A 16,721-nucleotide genomic window follows, 5' to 3' on the forward strand; every position below is an offset into this window, starting at 1 on the left:
GGAGGAGGAGTTGCCCTGTAATTACTATTGTTTCAGCATAAATACATGTTTTTTCCCTAGCAAGTAATTGCTATGTATCTGACTTGCAGTGGTAGGCTCTGACTGTGGAGATGTTTTTGAGGAATGACTTCAATGATTAAGCACAGCCTGGCATCACCAGATGGCTCACTGCGGTCTGCAGTCTCTGGTCTCAGCAGTAGCCTCCCAGCTAGGCTCCTCCTCCCACTGTTGCCCAATCACAGTCCAGGGCAGAAGCAATGAAAATTGACTTTGAATATCTAAACAAGATGAGAATCTACTGGAAAGATATCAGAAGTGCCTGGTTCTAGAAGGAGAGACTGGTATAATTAAGCCGAGAGAGTGAGGAAATGTAGGGCAAAGTAGGTGAACCATGAAGGATGTGAAGGCAAGCCAAGAATGTCCGCAGGGCAGGAAACCCATCCCTTTGTTTCCCAGGCACACTAGGTGGGCCCCTGCCCTCTCTCTTCCGCTTCTTTCAGGGTTAAGAAGGGGCAAACTTGCCTGAAGCAGGATATCCAGGGACTGAGGAAACAGCGTAGTTTCCTCTGCCAGCACTGCCTGCTGAAACATGAGGAGGTGGCGGGAACGTCTTCGTCATCTACCTCCAAAGGACATAATCAAGTCTACAACTTGCTTGGTCCTCTAGGGAAAAAGTGGCCCCAGCAAGGTTGGGCCAGGCCTGACTTGGTGAGAAATCAGGTGTCCCAAACTCAAACGCCTTGGGGAGTGGGAGGTCACAGGAGGAATGATGATGCCTATGCCAAAGTGGCAATCACTACGACATCCAATCCTGAACACATTTGATATTATAATGTCCTTTTACTTCTTTAATGTATTGATAGAATGGTTTCATTGGTGGATTTCCTAATTTTGAATCCACCTCTAAGGATGTGCTGCAGCTAGCTCTTAGCAGCCTGTGATAGCCAACTGCTAAATTTCCAGGAAGTTTTCAAAATGGTTGAGGTCTTGTTCGTAGCTTACAATTAGCCATCATGGAACATTTACCCCAGGGGAACTGTCAAATGCTATGAATCAGAACTGGTTTTTCTTTCTCAGCTAGTTCTTTCTTGTTTTTAGGGTTTTTTTTTCTTTTTAATCGAGACTGGGTCTCACTCTGTCACCTAGACTAGAGTGCAGTGGTATGATCTTAGCTCACTATAGCCTCAAATTCCTGGGCTCAAGCCATCCTCCTGCCTCAGCCTCCCAAAACAGGATGTACAGGCATGATCCACTGACCCAAGCCTTAATCACCTGCATAAAGTATCCATCTCCAAATAGAGCCATGCTGGGGATTAGGGCTTCAATTTATAGATTTTGGTGAGATACAATTCAGTCCATAACAAAAGCCGAGTGGGTATTTGCAACTCTGAGAGTAAATAGAGACCTGGCTATTAAGCCCTGGTCAGGAATGTGCTGTCACTTGTCCTTCCCTTCATTTATACCACAAATATTTCCAACTATGTGTTGGAGACCTGAGTGTTGACAGTTAGACAAGTAACTACTGTGCAATGTGACATGCTCAGTGACTACCGTGCAATGAGACAGGGTCTCACTCTAGGAGACCTCTAGTTAGGACCAGACAGTTGGTAGAGTGCACCGTAGGGATGCCAGAGAAGGCTTCCTAGAGGAGGTGACATATGAGGGGGAATTATCTAGTTGAGAAGGGGGATTTGTTTAATTAGCAGGCCTTCAAAGGGCCCCAATTTGCCTAGACTCATAAAGAAGGGGAATTTAGAGTTTATGTAAAGCTTTTCTGGGAGGTGCCTGTGGCTCAGGGAGGGCGTGGGCCCCATATACCAAGGGTGGTGGGTTCAAACCCGGCCCCGGCCAAACTGCAACAAAAAAATAGCTGGGCGTTGTGGTGGGTGCCTGTAGTCCCAGCTACTCAGGAGGCTGAGGCAAGAGAATCGCCTATGCCCAAGAGCTGGAGGTTGCTGTGAGCTGTGACAGCACAGCACTCTACTGAGGGCAACAAAGTGAGACTCTATCGCTAAAAAAAAAAAAAAAACCTTTTCTACTCAGAGTGTGGTCCAGATCAGGAGTACTAGAATCAGCTGAGAGCTTCTTTGACAGAAATAAAGACTTTCAAAGTCCATCCAGACTTAATTGAATCAAAAGCCATAGTTTAAAAAGATCCCTTGGGTATATGGGAACAGTACAAATTGAGGAAACACTAAAGGAATGCAATCCTATTGTTTCACAGATGGAGTAGCCAAGGCCGGGGGAGGAAGGGATCTTTCTAAGATAATACAGCATAGACCAATACATTTCCCAAATCCCTCCTCTACCCACCAACAATCTTTATGGACTTGTCAGTCCTGTAACTGTAATCTTGTTATAATACTGCTCTTTCTACCTAATAAGCCCTGGGGCTAAGCCTGGAGGACTCATCAAGAGCTCTCACTCCCCAGGTGAGGGTGGGAGACCCAATAAGAGACCTCTGTACACTGCTCTGCCTCTGGTCACAGATGGTTTTGACTGCTTTGTGGCAGGCTCCAGCCACTTCTGTATTCTCTAAGGAGTTCACTACTCTCCCTGTCCTTGTTGACACAGCTGCTGATGCTGCTTAGAAGATGTTGAGTACATCCTAGAGCCAGGACCCTGGTAACAGCCCTGGGCTGCACTTGTGCTCCCATGTTCAATATTAATTGTGTCTCTGTGTGTGTGTTGCTCACTTCTGTTTCTTTTATTGACTTGGTTTATTTCTTTGGTAGACACTGATAATTGTCTAATTTGGTAGACACTGCTAATTGTCTAAGCCAGGAATATCAGACTTTGAACTTAACTAGTTTAAGGTGTATTAAGACTCTTCCACCCGTAGACACCTCACAGAAGCAAATGCAAAGACTTTCTGATGGAAGGTGCTTTGAATGCACAGCTAGTTAACTCGCAATTAATATTGAACATGGGACCACAAGTGCAGCCTGAGGCTGTCACCAGGGTCCAGTATCAAATTATTTCTACATATAATTTTTTAAAAAACAGCATCCAACACACAGTCATAGATAACTCAGAGATTCCAACAGTGACAATTAACAGGAAAAAAGACCAACACGTAACAGAAACTGGCTGGGCACAGTGGCTCACTCCTGTGAGCATTAATTAGCAGGCCTTCAAAGGACCCCTACTGAGCCCAGGAATTTGAGGCTGTAGAGCTCAGGCAAGCCAGGTGAATTGCCTGAGCTCAGGAGTTCAAGATTAGCCCGAGCAAGAGTGAGACCCTGTCTCTAGAAAAAAAAAGAAAGAAAGAAAAATAGAAAAACTAGCCAGGTGTTATGGTGGGTCCCTGGAGTCCCAGCTACTTGGGAGACCGAGGCAACAGAATCTCTGGAATGCAGGAGTTTGAGATTGCTTTGAGCTATGACACCATAGCACTCAACCTAGGGTGACAAAGTAAGACTCTGCTTCAATAAAATAAAAAGAAAATGAACAAGAAAACAAATGAGAAACAGGTGGTCTCCACGCTAGTGCAGGCTGGTGGTCCCTTTTCCTTGGAATCAGAGATCAGAATGGAAGGGCAGAGTTCCGCCTCCAGTCCCATACTTGACTATGCTGTTTCCCCTCCAGATGTCATCTTAATTCTTTTTCATCTGTATCCAGTAGGTCCTTATTCCATGTGAAAAAATTAAAAATCCGGTGTTTATTTTGGAACTCACACACAGCAGGCACGGTTTCAGGACAAAAATACATAACTCAGTGATCAAGAGTTTTGAGGCTGGGTGCAGCGGCTCACACCTGTAATCCCCGCACTTTGGGAGAGTGAGGATATCAATGTGGCCCTGAGCCTGGAGTTTGAGACCAGCCTGGACAACCTAGAGAGACTCCATCTATACAAAAAATTAAGACATTCCACTCTACCTGTGCTGAAAAAGAAAGAAAGAAAAACAAAAATTAGAAAAATTAGCCAGGCACGGTAGCATATACCTGTAGTACCAACTACTCAGGAGGCTGAGACAGAAAGATTGTTTTAGCTCAGGAGTTTGACCGGTGCTGACCTCCATCTCTACTTCTAGGCTTCTTGTTGTTGTACAAAAAAATATTAACATTTCATGGTACTAAATTTCTTGGCAGTGTATTTTTTCCGTGTGTATTTTTATGTAGTTCAGACAGACTGCCTAATTTTATATCTGGCTTTTTTTCACTTAGCATTATTACATGAACATTCTATTAAAATGTCAAAAACATTTTTCCTAGACACAATGTTTATTGACTATATTCTATTTCTCTTTCTTTCTTTTTCCTTTCTTTTTTTTCTTTTCTTTCTTTCTTTTTATTTTTTTTCTTTAAGAGAGAGTCTCATTTTGTTGATCTGGCTAGAGTGCAGTGGTACAAACATAGCTCATAGCAACCTTAAACGCCTGAGCTCAAGCAATCCTCCTGCCTCAGCCTCTAGAGTAGCTTGGACTATAGGCATATGCCACCATACCGAGCTAATAATTTTTAATTTTTTGTAGATACGGGGTCTTGCTATGTTGCCTAGGCTGGTATCAAACTCCTGGTGTCAAGTGATCTTCCTGACTCAGTGCCCCCAAAGTCCTGGGGTTCACTGCATCCAGTCCATTTATCTTATTAAATCTGTATTTTGGGAGTTAATTTTTCAGTGAACTTTCAGAGGGCAAAGAGGATGTTTTACCCAACAGTTTCAAAATTGTTAAAAATATAGATTTTAAATGTTTTTGCCACAAGAAATAAGTAAGTACATGAGGTGATGGATATGTTCATTTGCTTCAAGAATAACTCCCTAAACTACACTTTGCTCTAAACTCCACAAGTCAACACATAATAGGACTTATATGACCAAATGTGGTTTTTTTCCCCACATACCAAACAGTGGACACTGGCTGGGTGTCCTTTACCTCCATTCCAACATTGTCTACCTGGACATGGCCTCAGATCCCACAGAATGAGGGCTCAGCTCACAACCACCTCACAAATTGATGAAGGGGTGCAAGGTGAGAACTAGACTCAGGCCTCGGCGTCTGTAGCTCAAGCGGCTAAGGCACCAGCCACATACACCAGAGCTGGTGGGTTCGAATTCAGCCCAGGCCTGCCAAACAACGACAACTACAACCAAAAAATAGCTGGGCATTGTGGCAGGCACCTGTAGTCTTAGCTACTTGGGAGGCTGAGGCAAGAGAATCACTTAAGCCCAGGAATTGGAAGTTGCTGTGAGCTATGATGCCACAGCATTACCCAGGGCGATAGCTTGAGGCACTATCTAAAAACAAAAGGAGAGAGAGAACTAGACTCCGGGCCCCTAGAACTCTGCAAAGGATCAGGCTTAGCTAAAATAAGGACAGTAATCAGCCATTGTCCCTTCATCTTGATAATGTTGCCTCTGTTTGCTTCTTTACCCTTGAGAAGTTTATGAGCTATCTTCCAAGTCCTGCATTCCAATGGTGGGCCCACCCATACCCAGGAACTTACTCAACTGGTCTTGGACCCTCCACCCAAGATGGCCTTCCCAACTTTTACTAAGCCCCCAGCAAATGACCTTTGATCTCTGTCATGGCACACCCTGCCCACCCCTGGAGCTAAATGACCCCACACTTCCAATTGCTTAAAAAGAGGCCCCTTTACCTGCTTCCTGAAACCTGCACATGTCCCTCAAGACTTAGAGGGAAGGACCTGATGAGCGACTTGAGGGAAAGTGGACTGGCTCCTGGGGCGTCCCACTCACCACCCCTACGGCCATCAAGTCTACTGGATTGGAGGCTTGGACACATTATTCCCACATCAAGACTTATCCTCCAAGAAGACTAACGAACCTGAGCTTGACCAGTGGATGGCAGAGCTGTGCAGAGACAACGGTTAAGAGCTTTCGTTAGTCATCTGGAGGGATAGGAAGTATATTATTTTTAGACATCTTTGTCCCTATATTCAGCATGCCCTTGTTGTTGTGATTTGTTTGTTTTGCTGATTGTACTGCATGTTGTTCCCAATATGACTTTAAACCTGTCCCTCACCCAAATAAATTCAATCCCCGGACAAATGCAGTAAATCAGGGTAATTATTTCTATTTAAAATCTATTTCACAGGTATGAAATATAGTGAAAAGAGTGGGGAAGTGAGAGTGCATGTAGTGAGAATAAGGTGGATTAGTTAGTCCAGGGCCCAGATGACACAGCTGGTGTGGCTGGTGGAGGTCCTGTATGACTGTTCCCTCCTGTTTTCCATCCTTGTTTCATTAAATTTAGCTCCAACCTAAAGATGTGTATCTTGAGTAGTTTAGGACAATTGATTTAGGAGATTAACTTCTCAATTGGAATTTTTTTTTTTTTTTTAGAGACAGAGTCTTACTTCCTCGCCCTCGGTAGAGTGCCATGGCATCACAGCTCACAGCAACCTTCAACTCCTGGGCATAGGCAATTCTCTTGCCTCAGCCTGGGCCCACAGTAGCTGGGACCACAGCTGCCTGCCACAACGCCCAGCTATTTTTTGTTGCAGTTTGGCTGGGGCCGGGTTTGAATCCGCCACCCTCGGTATATGGGGCCAGCGCCCTACTCACTGAGCCACAGGTGCCACCCTGGAAATGTTTTAATAGAGCATATATTATGCTGATTATTGTTTGCTATTATTTAAGATGAGGGTTAATATAATGTTTGCTTTTAACTTTTGTTTTGGAAATGAAAGGGCAGAACAGTCTTGGAGAGGCTGCTGTTGCTCTTCTCCAGAATTGCTGGTCTTCTGATAATTAAGCTTGGTGGACCTGCTCCCTGTCTCCACATATTAGCTGCACTGTGACAGGAGGCTAGACCCCTTTATCCAGTGACATTTCCCCCAAATCCTTCCCCCCACACACTGGTCATCAGTGTAGGCTTCTGACCAACTGGCTTCAAGTTGAGGTTCCCATGACCCTCCTCTTCGGGTTTGATTATTTGCTGGAGTAGCTCACAGAACTCAGGGAAATACTTGTATTTACCAATTTCTTATAAAGACTGTTACTAAGGATAAAGATGAAGAAATGTGTAGGGAGAGGAATGGGAGAAGGGATACGGAGCTTCTGTCACTCCCTGGGTGCACTGCCCTCCAGGGACTGCCACATGTTCAGCTGTTCCCAAGCTCTCTGAACCCTGTCCTCTCGGGTTCTCACAGAGGCTTCAGTACATAGTCATGATTGGCCACCCTGTAGAAATGCAACTCGACAAAAAGTGCATGATCTAACTTTGCCGAGGCTTGTCTGTTCGGATCCTTCCTGGCCTCTCCGTGCAGTATTCCTTCCTCCAGAACATGGGTAGAACTCTCTCTGAAATTCTGAAATGAGGGTCTTTTGACCCACAATCAAATTAGTGTCCTGCATGGGGCAGGTGATAGGAGGACAGAGGTTAGAGAGAGAGAGATTCTATCTCAGGGGAATGCAGCACCCCAGCATTATAACAAAGACTATGGGAGTTATGAGCCAGGAACCATGGATGGAAAAAAAGAAAAAAATATATATATCATAACACCACACAATTAGCTTAGTATAATCATTCCACGATGTATACATACATCAAAACTTCATATTGCACCCAATAAAGTATGAGAAGGCACACAAAGAAAGGGGCCACAAGGGCAATGGGAGGAGAGCCTGGCCTGCTGAACAAGGAAGTCTGGGGGCGCCACAGAAAAGTTATGAGAACACTGCCATCAGCACTCAGCAGTTCTTGCCAAAAAAGGAAAAAAAAATGTGGGTATGCGGTAACCTAGTAACCAATGACCAATAGAAAAAGGCAATACTCAGTGACCAATAGGCAATGCCGAGAGACCAAGGCAAGGCTCACAACCACTTCAGACGAGGAAGAGGCATTGACACCTCGGCACTACCCTTGCAGGTGTCTCTCTCACCTCTTCTCATTCGTGAGAGGGAGCCACGTCCACCTCTCTTTGGAAGTGCTCTAAGCTTTCTCTTTGTTTGTTTTTTTGTTTTGAGACAGAGCCTCACGCTGTCACCCTGGGTAGAGTGCCGTGGCGTCACAGCTCACAGCAACCTCCAACTCCTGGGCTTAAGGGATTCTCTTGCCTCAGCCTCCAGAGTGGCTGGGACTATAGGTGCCCACCACTACGCCCAGCTATTTTTTCTTGGTTGTGGTTGTCACTGTTTGGCAGGCCCAGGCCAGATTTGAACCCGTCAGCTCTGGTGTATGTGGCTAGCGCTTTAGCCCATTGAGCTACAAGAGCTACCCTTTTTTTTTGTTCTTAAACAAAACTTCTCTTTGTTAAAGCTTGTGTAGGTTATTTTTGTTTTCTGTTTCATGCTGCCTGTGCCCTCCAGTTTTACTGTCATTTTCTACCCACTGTCGATTCCTGTCAGGCCTTTCTAATTTAGCTGAGTAATAAAATGGTCAGCTGGGATTGGGGAACTGGGATTCCTGACCCAAAACAAAGTATACAATTATTATCTGCAAATTAAAATAAAATTTTTGGCCAGGTGTGGTGGCTCATGCCTATAATCCTAGCACTCAGAGGCCGATGCAGAGGCTGGTGGATCGCTTGAGCTCAGGAGTTCAAGACCAGCCTAAGCAAGAGCAAGACCCTCTCTACTGAAATAGAAAAACTAGCCAAGTGTTGTGGCTGGTGCCTGTAGTCCCAGCTACCTGGGAGGCTGAGGCAAGCGGATGACTTAAACCCAAGAGTTTGAGGTTGCTGTGGCACTTAACCCCAGGGTAACAGAGTGTGATTTTGTCTCAAATAAAATAAAATAACAAAATAAATTTAAATTTTTAAAAAATTGAGGGGCTGGGGCAGCACCTGTGGCTCAGTCGGTGAGGCACCGGCCCCATATACCGAGGGTGGTGGGTTCAAACCCGGCCCTGGCTGAATCGCAACCAAAAAATAGCTGGGCGTTGTGGCAGGTGCCTGTAGTCCCAGCTACTCGGGAGGCTGAGGCAAGAGAATCGCTTAAGCCCAGGAACTGGAGGTTGCTGTGAGCTGTGTGATGCCATGGCACTCTACCGAGGGCCATAAAGTGAGACTCTGTCTCAACAAAAAATAAAAAATTGAGGGGCTGAAAAGCAGAGTATGAATAGGAACTGACTTAGCAGACTCTGAGTATAAAGCCAGTAGTGATGAAAGATGAGAAGCAACTGAATTTGCATTCATGAGGTAGAGCTGGGACCCCTCTCAGGGGGGATCTGTATGGTGGGATGAGGGGGGCCTAAGCATGGAAATAAAGTAAAAGTCTCATCAAGGAGAATTCCAGGAAACCTAGCTAGCCTTGAGAAATAAATGAACAAATTGACAAGCAAGAAGACAGCAGTAGCTTGAACAATCACTTCCCAAGCAAGTCAGTCTTCAGAGTGTCCTGGCTTCCTATAGAAACTAAGAGATAACATGTTAACATGAGCTCTTGAGTTGTTTTTCAGAAAACCTGACCCCCACCAGATGGAAAATGCCAGATGCTCTGGAACTGAGGGCTGAACTCTGACCTCCTTTCTTTGTTCTAAATCCTTCATCCCAAGTTTTTAGACAAAGCCTTGCTTCTTTAACCAATTGTAAATCAAAGAATCTCTGAATTCTTTCAAAGACTCTGCTTCAAGATACTTCTCCTTTTGGAGCCAAACCGGTGTATAACCTGCATATATTAATTTGTAATTTTGCCTATAACCTCTGCTTTCCTGCCTTTAAAAACCCTTGCTTAGCCCATGCCTGTAATCCCCATGACTTGGGAGGCTGAAGTGGGAGTATCATTTGAAGCCAGGAGTTCAAGACCAGCCTGGGTCTCCATAGGGAGACCCAGTCTCTATAAAAAATGGACAAATTAGCTGGTGCATGGTGGCATGCACCAATAGTTCCAGCTCCCAGGGAGACTGAGGCAGGAGGAACACTTGAGCCCAGGAATTTGAGGCTATAATCACATCACACTGCACTTCAGCCTGGGCAACAGAATGATAACCTCATCTCTTAGAAGGAAAACAAAAGCCTTTGCTTACAGGCCAGGGAACCCAGCCCTTTGAATGAATTATCCAAGGCACTGACTCAAAGAAAGAAGCCATGATAGATTTTTGTACAAAAAAAAATCAAGCTAACAAAATTCCTTTCTGGCAATCCTCAGCTCAATAATTGGATCGTTGTGCATCAAGCAACTGGACCTAAGGCAAATCCCCCTTGCAGTTTTGATAACAAGTGTTTATTTTTCTGCATGCTGGGTGAAGTGGACCCAAGATCATTTTGGTAATATTGAGAACTCCCAGAGGTTTTTTGGCTCAGGATTTGGTAACACCCTCTGTCTCTAGAAACAGAGGTGCATGTGAAACTGAAACAGGAGGATGGGTTGGACATCTATAAGAAGCAATTAAACCTGCAGTTCCCTCCCGCAGTCCACATAGACAATTGCACATCCTCATCCCCAGAGCAAGATTAGAAGTTGAAAACAGAAGGTCTTTGTATAAGGGGACACCAGACAAAATCAAGGATGGGATACTATATTGATAATATCTTCCAGTACCATACTGGAAGATTAGGAAGATTATTTTCTGTGGGTCATATAATACAACTCCCCAGCAGGATCACCATAAAAAGAAGCCCATGTTGACAACTACTCCTCAAGCACTTGGAGCTCCCATGCAGCTTTTTAGCTCTCCATTTAAAAATATGAACAGAGGATCACCACACATCTGAGAAAAGTCCCTAATAAAGGTACAGACGAAAATAGGAAAGAAAGAAACACAACAAAGAGGAACTATGTAGAGAGAAATTCAATATTAATGAACATGATTTTTGGATAAGATTGAATTTTGGGGGGCTGTATATCATTGCAATATATATGACTTTTTGCCAATCCTCAAAGTACCAATTTTTGCCTCTTTAGGGTGTTACTGAAAGCTTAGTACTTATCCCTGTCCCTCAGGCCAAATCAATAGGAAGGAAGAATGAGGACAAGTGGTTTGAGGAAAAGGAAAGATATGTTTATTAATTCGCTGGCAAATGAGGAGGACAGAGGACTAGTGTCTCAAAGACCACCATCCTATCTTCAAGCAGAAATACAGAACTTTTAAAAAGGGTAGTTTTCAGCATAAGGCTTGGGACTACTTGACCAGTGTCACATGTCACAGCTTTAGGCTATTGTTCTTAATTATAAATCGGTGCTTTCATTCTTGGGTCATTGGAACTTTATCTCCAGTAGCTATGACCTTGTGATTCTTGTCCAGACAATTTTGTTCAAAATAATAGAGAACAATCAGCAAAGGAAATTTTATTGCTCCTTTAATCACTGGCCTCAGGTTGTAATGCAAGTTGTAATTCCCAGAAAGGGTAGGGGCTTTTAAATAGACAACTTGTAAAACATTCCGTTGCCCTTTTTCAGACCTTTACCTTGGTTACAGGGAGATAATATTGCCTCCTTGGAGAAAGCATGCCTTACAGCAGCAGTCCCCAAACACTTTGGCACCAGGGATCAGTTTTGTGGAAGAGAATTTTTCCACAGACTGAGAGATTGGGGATGGTTTTGATATGAATCTGCGAGCAATTGATTTATTATGGTCTGTGCGCAGTCAAACCTCTCTACTAATGGTAATCTGCATTTGAAACACTTTCCAGTGTCAGCATCACTGCCTCAGCTCCATCTCAGATCATCAGGCATTAGAGAAGTGATTTGCAACTGGTGTGCCGTGAAAAAATTTTAAAGATGATTATTTTCAAAAGAAGTGCAAAGCACAGTAAGTGTATTTTTTTTTCCCTCTTTTTTTTTTTGATGGACATAATTTAAGTGTGCCATGGAAGTTTATAAGTTCAAGTGTGCTGTGAGATAACACTGAGTTAGAGTCTCATAAGGTGTGAGCAACCCAGATCCCTCAAATGCAGTTTACAGTAGGATTCCAATTCCTGTGAGAATCTAGCACTGCTACTGGTCTGACAGGAGGTGGAGCTCAGGTGGTGATGCAAGTAATGGGGAGAGCTGTAAATACAGATGAAGTGTCCTTGCTCACCTCCTGCTGTGCAGCCTAGTTTGGTACTGATCTGTGGCCCAGGGCTTGGGGACTGCAGCCTTAGAGAGATAAAAGAAGACACTGCATCTGTGACACAAGGCTGCTATTTAAAAAATGAACTTTTTTTTTTTTTGTTTTTGAGACAGAGTTTCACTTTGTCACCCTCTGGTAGAGTGCCATGGCATCATAGCTCGCAGCAACCTCAACCTCTTTGGCTCAAGCAGTTCTCTTGCCTCAGCCTCCGGAGTAGCTGGGACTCCAGGCACCCACCACAATGCCCAGCTATTTTTAGAGACAAGGTCTCACTCTGGCTTAGGCTGGTCTTGAACCTGTGAGCTCAAGCAATCCACCTGCCTCGGCCTCCCAAAGTGCTAGGATTATAGGTGTGACCACCACACCCAGCTTAAAAAATGAACATTGAAGTGAGAAAGAAAAGTAGCTAGAGCAGTCTGAAGAATGAGTGGTATGCAGAATATATCACATATGAGGCTCAGAGACACCTGAAAATGAGTCCTGCCCTCCTCTCTGACCCCTTTCCCCACCCATACATGGGGGCAATTATTTAAAGACATTTTATCCATTCTTTCCTTCCTACTACCTGATAAATTACTAAATAAGTTTCCCGACTACCTGATAAATTACTAAACACTATCACAACTTGCACAGTGTGATCCTCACCCATTCTCTTCACAGTCCTGGAATTTGCATCACAAAGAACAATGTACATATAGCCCATCAATAGCTTATGTTCAACTTGGGAACTGCCTCTTTTTTCCCCTGAAAAACCCACTTGTAACTGCTGCTAATCAAAGTGTGTATTCAGAACAACTTGAATCTGTGTCTCCTGAGTTGCAGTCCTCAAATTTGATCAAATAAATGCTTTACTTACATTAAATTTGCCTCAGTTTCTTTACATCGTGGGCTGGGCAAGGTGGTTCATGCATATAATCCCAGCACTTTGGGAGGCTGAGGTGGGCGGATTGCCTGAGCTCAGGAGTTTGAGACTAGCCTGAGCCAAAGTGAGACCCCCATCTCTAAAAATAGCCGGGCGTTGTGGCGGACGCCTATAGTCCCAGCTACTCAGGAAGTTGAGGCAAGAGGATCACTTGAGCCCAAGAATTAGAGTTTGCTGTGAACTATGACACCACTGCACTCTACCAGGGGAAAAAGTGAGACTCTGTCTTTAAAAAAAAAAAAAAGAGCTTCTTGGAATTATAAGTGACAAGGGGCCAAACTTCCCTTTTGCCCTTTTAAGGTTCACTGAAAAATCAACCCATTAATAAGACAAATGAGGCTGGGTAAAATGCCTATAAGGCCAGCACTTTGGGAGGCCAGGAAAAGATAGAGAATATAGTAATTCTGTTGAGGGGCAATAATCACTAGAGAGAATGAATGGATGGATCTCAGAACAGAGATTAATTTGTAAGTGATTCTCTTTGAAAACTGGTCTTCTCTTCTTCAGTAGACAAGGAGAACAAAGAGGAAGGAAAAACAGTTGTCCTCCCTGGTGGATCTGTGTGTTTTGTTTTTTTGTTTGTTTTTGGGGGATGGGGTTTGAGACAGAGTCCTACTATGTCGCTCTCAGTAGAGTGCTGTGGCTCACAGCAACCTCAAACTCTTGGGCTTAAGTGATTCTCTTTTTTTTTTTTTTTTTTGTGGTTTTTGGCTGGGACTGGGTTTGAACCCGCCACCTTTAGCATATGGGACCGGTGCTCTACTCCTTGAGCCACAGGCACCACCCTTAAGTGATTCTCTTGCCTCAGCCTCCCAAGAAACTGGGTCTAAAGGTGCCCGCCACAATGCCCTGCTATTTTGTTGTTGTTGTTGTCATTGTTGTTTAGCAGGCCTGGGCTGGGTTAAAACCCACCAGCCCTGGTGCACGTGGCTGGCGCCCTAACCACTGTGCTATGGGCGCTGACCTGATCTGTGTGGTTTTTATGTAGATGGAGGAGAGCCTCTTCTAGTGTCTGATCTCTAAAAGGACTTTAACTAGAAATTTATCAGGGAGCTATGTTTTGGGGTGAAGTTTCCCTTACTACTTCAAAATTTTAAAATACAAAAGCAGAAATTAAAAACTCAGTGAAAGGATAGTGTGTTAAATCTTTTAGAAAGCAAAGCACTTAGAAAGGTGGCAGAGAAGTAGAGAATGAATAGATTGTAAAATTATATCGTCAGTTAAGAAAGTTCAACATTTGAGGATAAAAGAGTTCTGGAGAGAGGAAAAAATGTGTGTGGTACTGTTGGAAGTGGTAGGGAATCAGCAAAATAAATAATTTTGCCAAAACTAAAGGTTATGCATTTCCAAATTCATAGTCATGGCAGCCCAGCCCAACAGATAAAAATACCTGCATTAGAGGCAACTCACCATGACATTCCAGGACCTGGGAACTGTTAGGGCTAAGAATGCATCGCCCCAAATATGATTGTGGGAGACTACAATATGTCACCCAAAATATACTTCTGTGGCATATTTCGAGATGGGTATTCAGAAAAACTACAGATACAGATAGCTGTAAAGAGTTCTCCTTTGGTAAAAGAAATGTATACCTGTAAAGGAAATCTACATTAGTAAACAACAAACGCAAGCCGCCTTCATCTGCTTAAAGATGGTACCAGGAAGAAGAGATTAGAGATTACCACCAGTGGTCACCTATTTTTCTTTTCCTTTTTTTGTGCCCTGGGTAGAGTGCCCTGGCATCATAGCCCAGGGCAACCTCAAACACTTGGGCTCAAGCGATCCTCTTGCTTCAGATTTTCTTTTTTCTTTTTTTTCATTTTTAGTAGAGATGGGGTCTCACTCTTGCTCAGGCTGGTCTGGAACTCCTGAGCTCAAGCAATCCTCCCACCTCAGTGTCCCAGATGTTAGGATTACAGGCGTGAGCCACTGCACCCAGCTGTCGTCTATTTTTCTGAGGGCTGCTATGTGACTTTATCTGCATAAAATGATAATCATATCTGCCGACTGTGCATTTCCTCTCCTCCCCTTCCCTTAACTCGTATCTTTACCTCCCCTCCACCCCTGGAAGCCCCAAGTCCCTATTCCTCTCTGGGGCCTTTTGATGGTGTAAACTTCAATTATTTGGCTCTTCTTGGAGTGTCATACTTTGGGAAGCTCCTGGGCATGTGTGTATGTAATAAATTTATATACTTTTTTCCTGTTAATCTAACTACTGTCAAGTTTATTTCACAAATTACTGAACCTTCAGAGGGTGGAAGGAAAGTCTCTTTTGTTTGTACAGACCAAAGAAAGTATCCTAGGAGCACCCATTCTCATATTCTTGCTGTCCTCTGGCTCCTGATAGATAAGAATCTATCTTGAAATGGCAACTTCTAGTAGATTTCTAGTAGATTTTTCACAAACATTTAGGTTCACTTAATTTATGGGCTTCAGAAAGTTCTGAGGATGCTAGAATTTGTGAGGGGTGGATGTAAAAGTAATAAATTCTCATTACAGAAAACTTAGGAATTTCAGAAAAGAAGAAAAGGTATCAACTATAATTGAACAAGTCTGAAATAAATACTATAACCATTTTGGATTGGTTCCTTCTTGTGTGTGAGGTTTCTTTCCTCATGTATCATTTCCCTATCCTTGTATAGTATTATTAAAGATAACTGAAACTATACTCCTGTAGTTTTATATTCTTGTTTATGTACATGACATTATATCACGAGCATTTTATTTTTAATGATTGCATAATACTGTTATTGTACTGTAATTTATATAGCCAATTCCCTGTTTTTAGACATTTGAGTTGTTGCCACCTTTTTATTGTTCTAAATAACATCATAATGAAAATCTTTTTTTTTTTTTTGAAACAGAGTCTCACTATGCTGCTCTTGGTAGAGTGTTGTGGTATCATAGCTCACAGCAACCTCAAACTCTTGAGCTTAAGCAATCTCTTGCCTCAGCCTCCCGAGTAGCTGGTACTTCAGGCACCTGCCATTTTTTTTGTTATATTTGTCATTGTGGTTTAGCTGGCCTGGGCGGGGTTCGAACCCACCACCCTTGGTGTATGTGGCTGGCGCCATAACCACTGTGCTACGGGTGCCAAGCCCATGATGAAAATCTTTGTATAAACACATCTTATTACTTATTTCCTTAAACTGAATTGCAAGACATCTGTATCAAAGACTGCATGTAGATTTATGGAGTTTGTTACAATGCCTATTTCTAGATGCCTGGCTATTAACATACAAATTTAAGTAATTAAAAATCAGTTCCTCTTGGGCAGCGTCTGTGGCTCAAAGGGGTGGGGCGCCAGTCCTATATGCCAGAGGTGGTGGATTCAAACCCAGCCCCGGCCAAAAAACAAAACAAAAAAAATCAGTTCCTCTGTGCATTAGCCATTAGTGGCAATTCTCAGTAGCCACATGTGGCCTATGGCTACTATATTGGACAATGTAGACAGAGAAAATTCCCATCATTGCAGAAAGTTCTAGAAGACAGTGTTGTTTTAGAAAATCATACTTTCTGTACCTCCTTAATATTTGTCAGCATTGAGTTTATTTTTTGAACTTCTTAGTTTGATAGGCACAAAAGAGTGTCTCAAATTAATTTACAATTACTTTTCATTAGAATTGACCATTTTGCCCATGTATTAGCAGTTGTATTTCCTTTAGGAATCATCTCATTTTGCCAGTCTTGATGTTTTTCTTTCTTTCTTTCTTTTTTTTTTTTTTTTTTGGTTTTTGACCAGGGCTGGGTTTGAACCCGCCACCTCTGGCATATGGGACTGGTGCCCTACTCCTTGAGCCACAGGCGCCGCCCCAGTCTTGATGTTTTTCTTAGATCTA

At 43.3% G+C, this 16,721-nt stretch overlaps 1 protein-coding gene across 1 annotated transcript in view; it reads right to left on the minus strand.

Moving 5' to 3' along the window:
- METTL6 (methyltransferase 6, methylcytidine) overlaps nt 1–16,721 on the minus strand; it is a 138,353-nt gene that overhangs the window by 84,978 nt on the left and 36,654 nt on the right. The gene's annotated exons all lie outside the window — the stretch shown is intronic.

The sequence above is a fragment of the Nycticebus coucang genome, chromosome 8 (genome assembly GCF_027406575.1).
Source record: "Nycticebus coucang isolate mNycCou1 chromosome 8, mNycCou1.pri, whole genome shotgun sequence".
Lineage (NCBI taxonomy): Eukaryota > Metazoa > Chordata > Mammalia > Primates > Lorisidae > Nycticebus > Nycticebus coucang.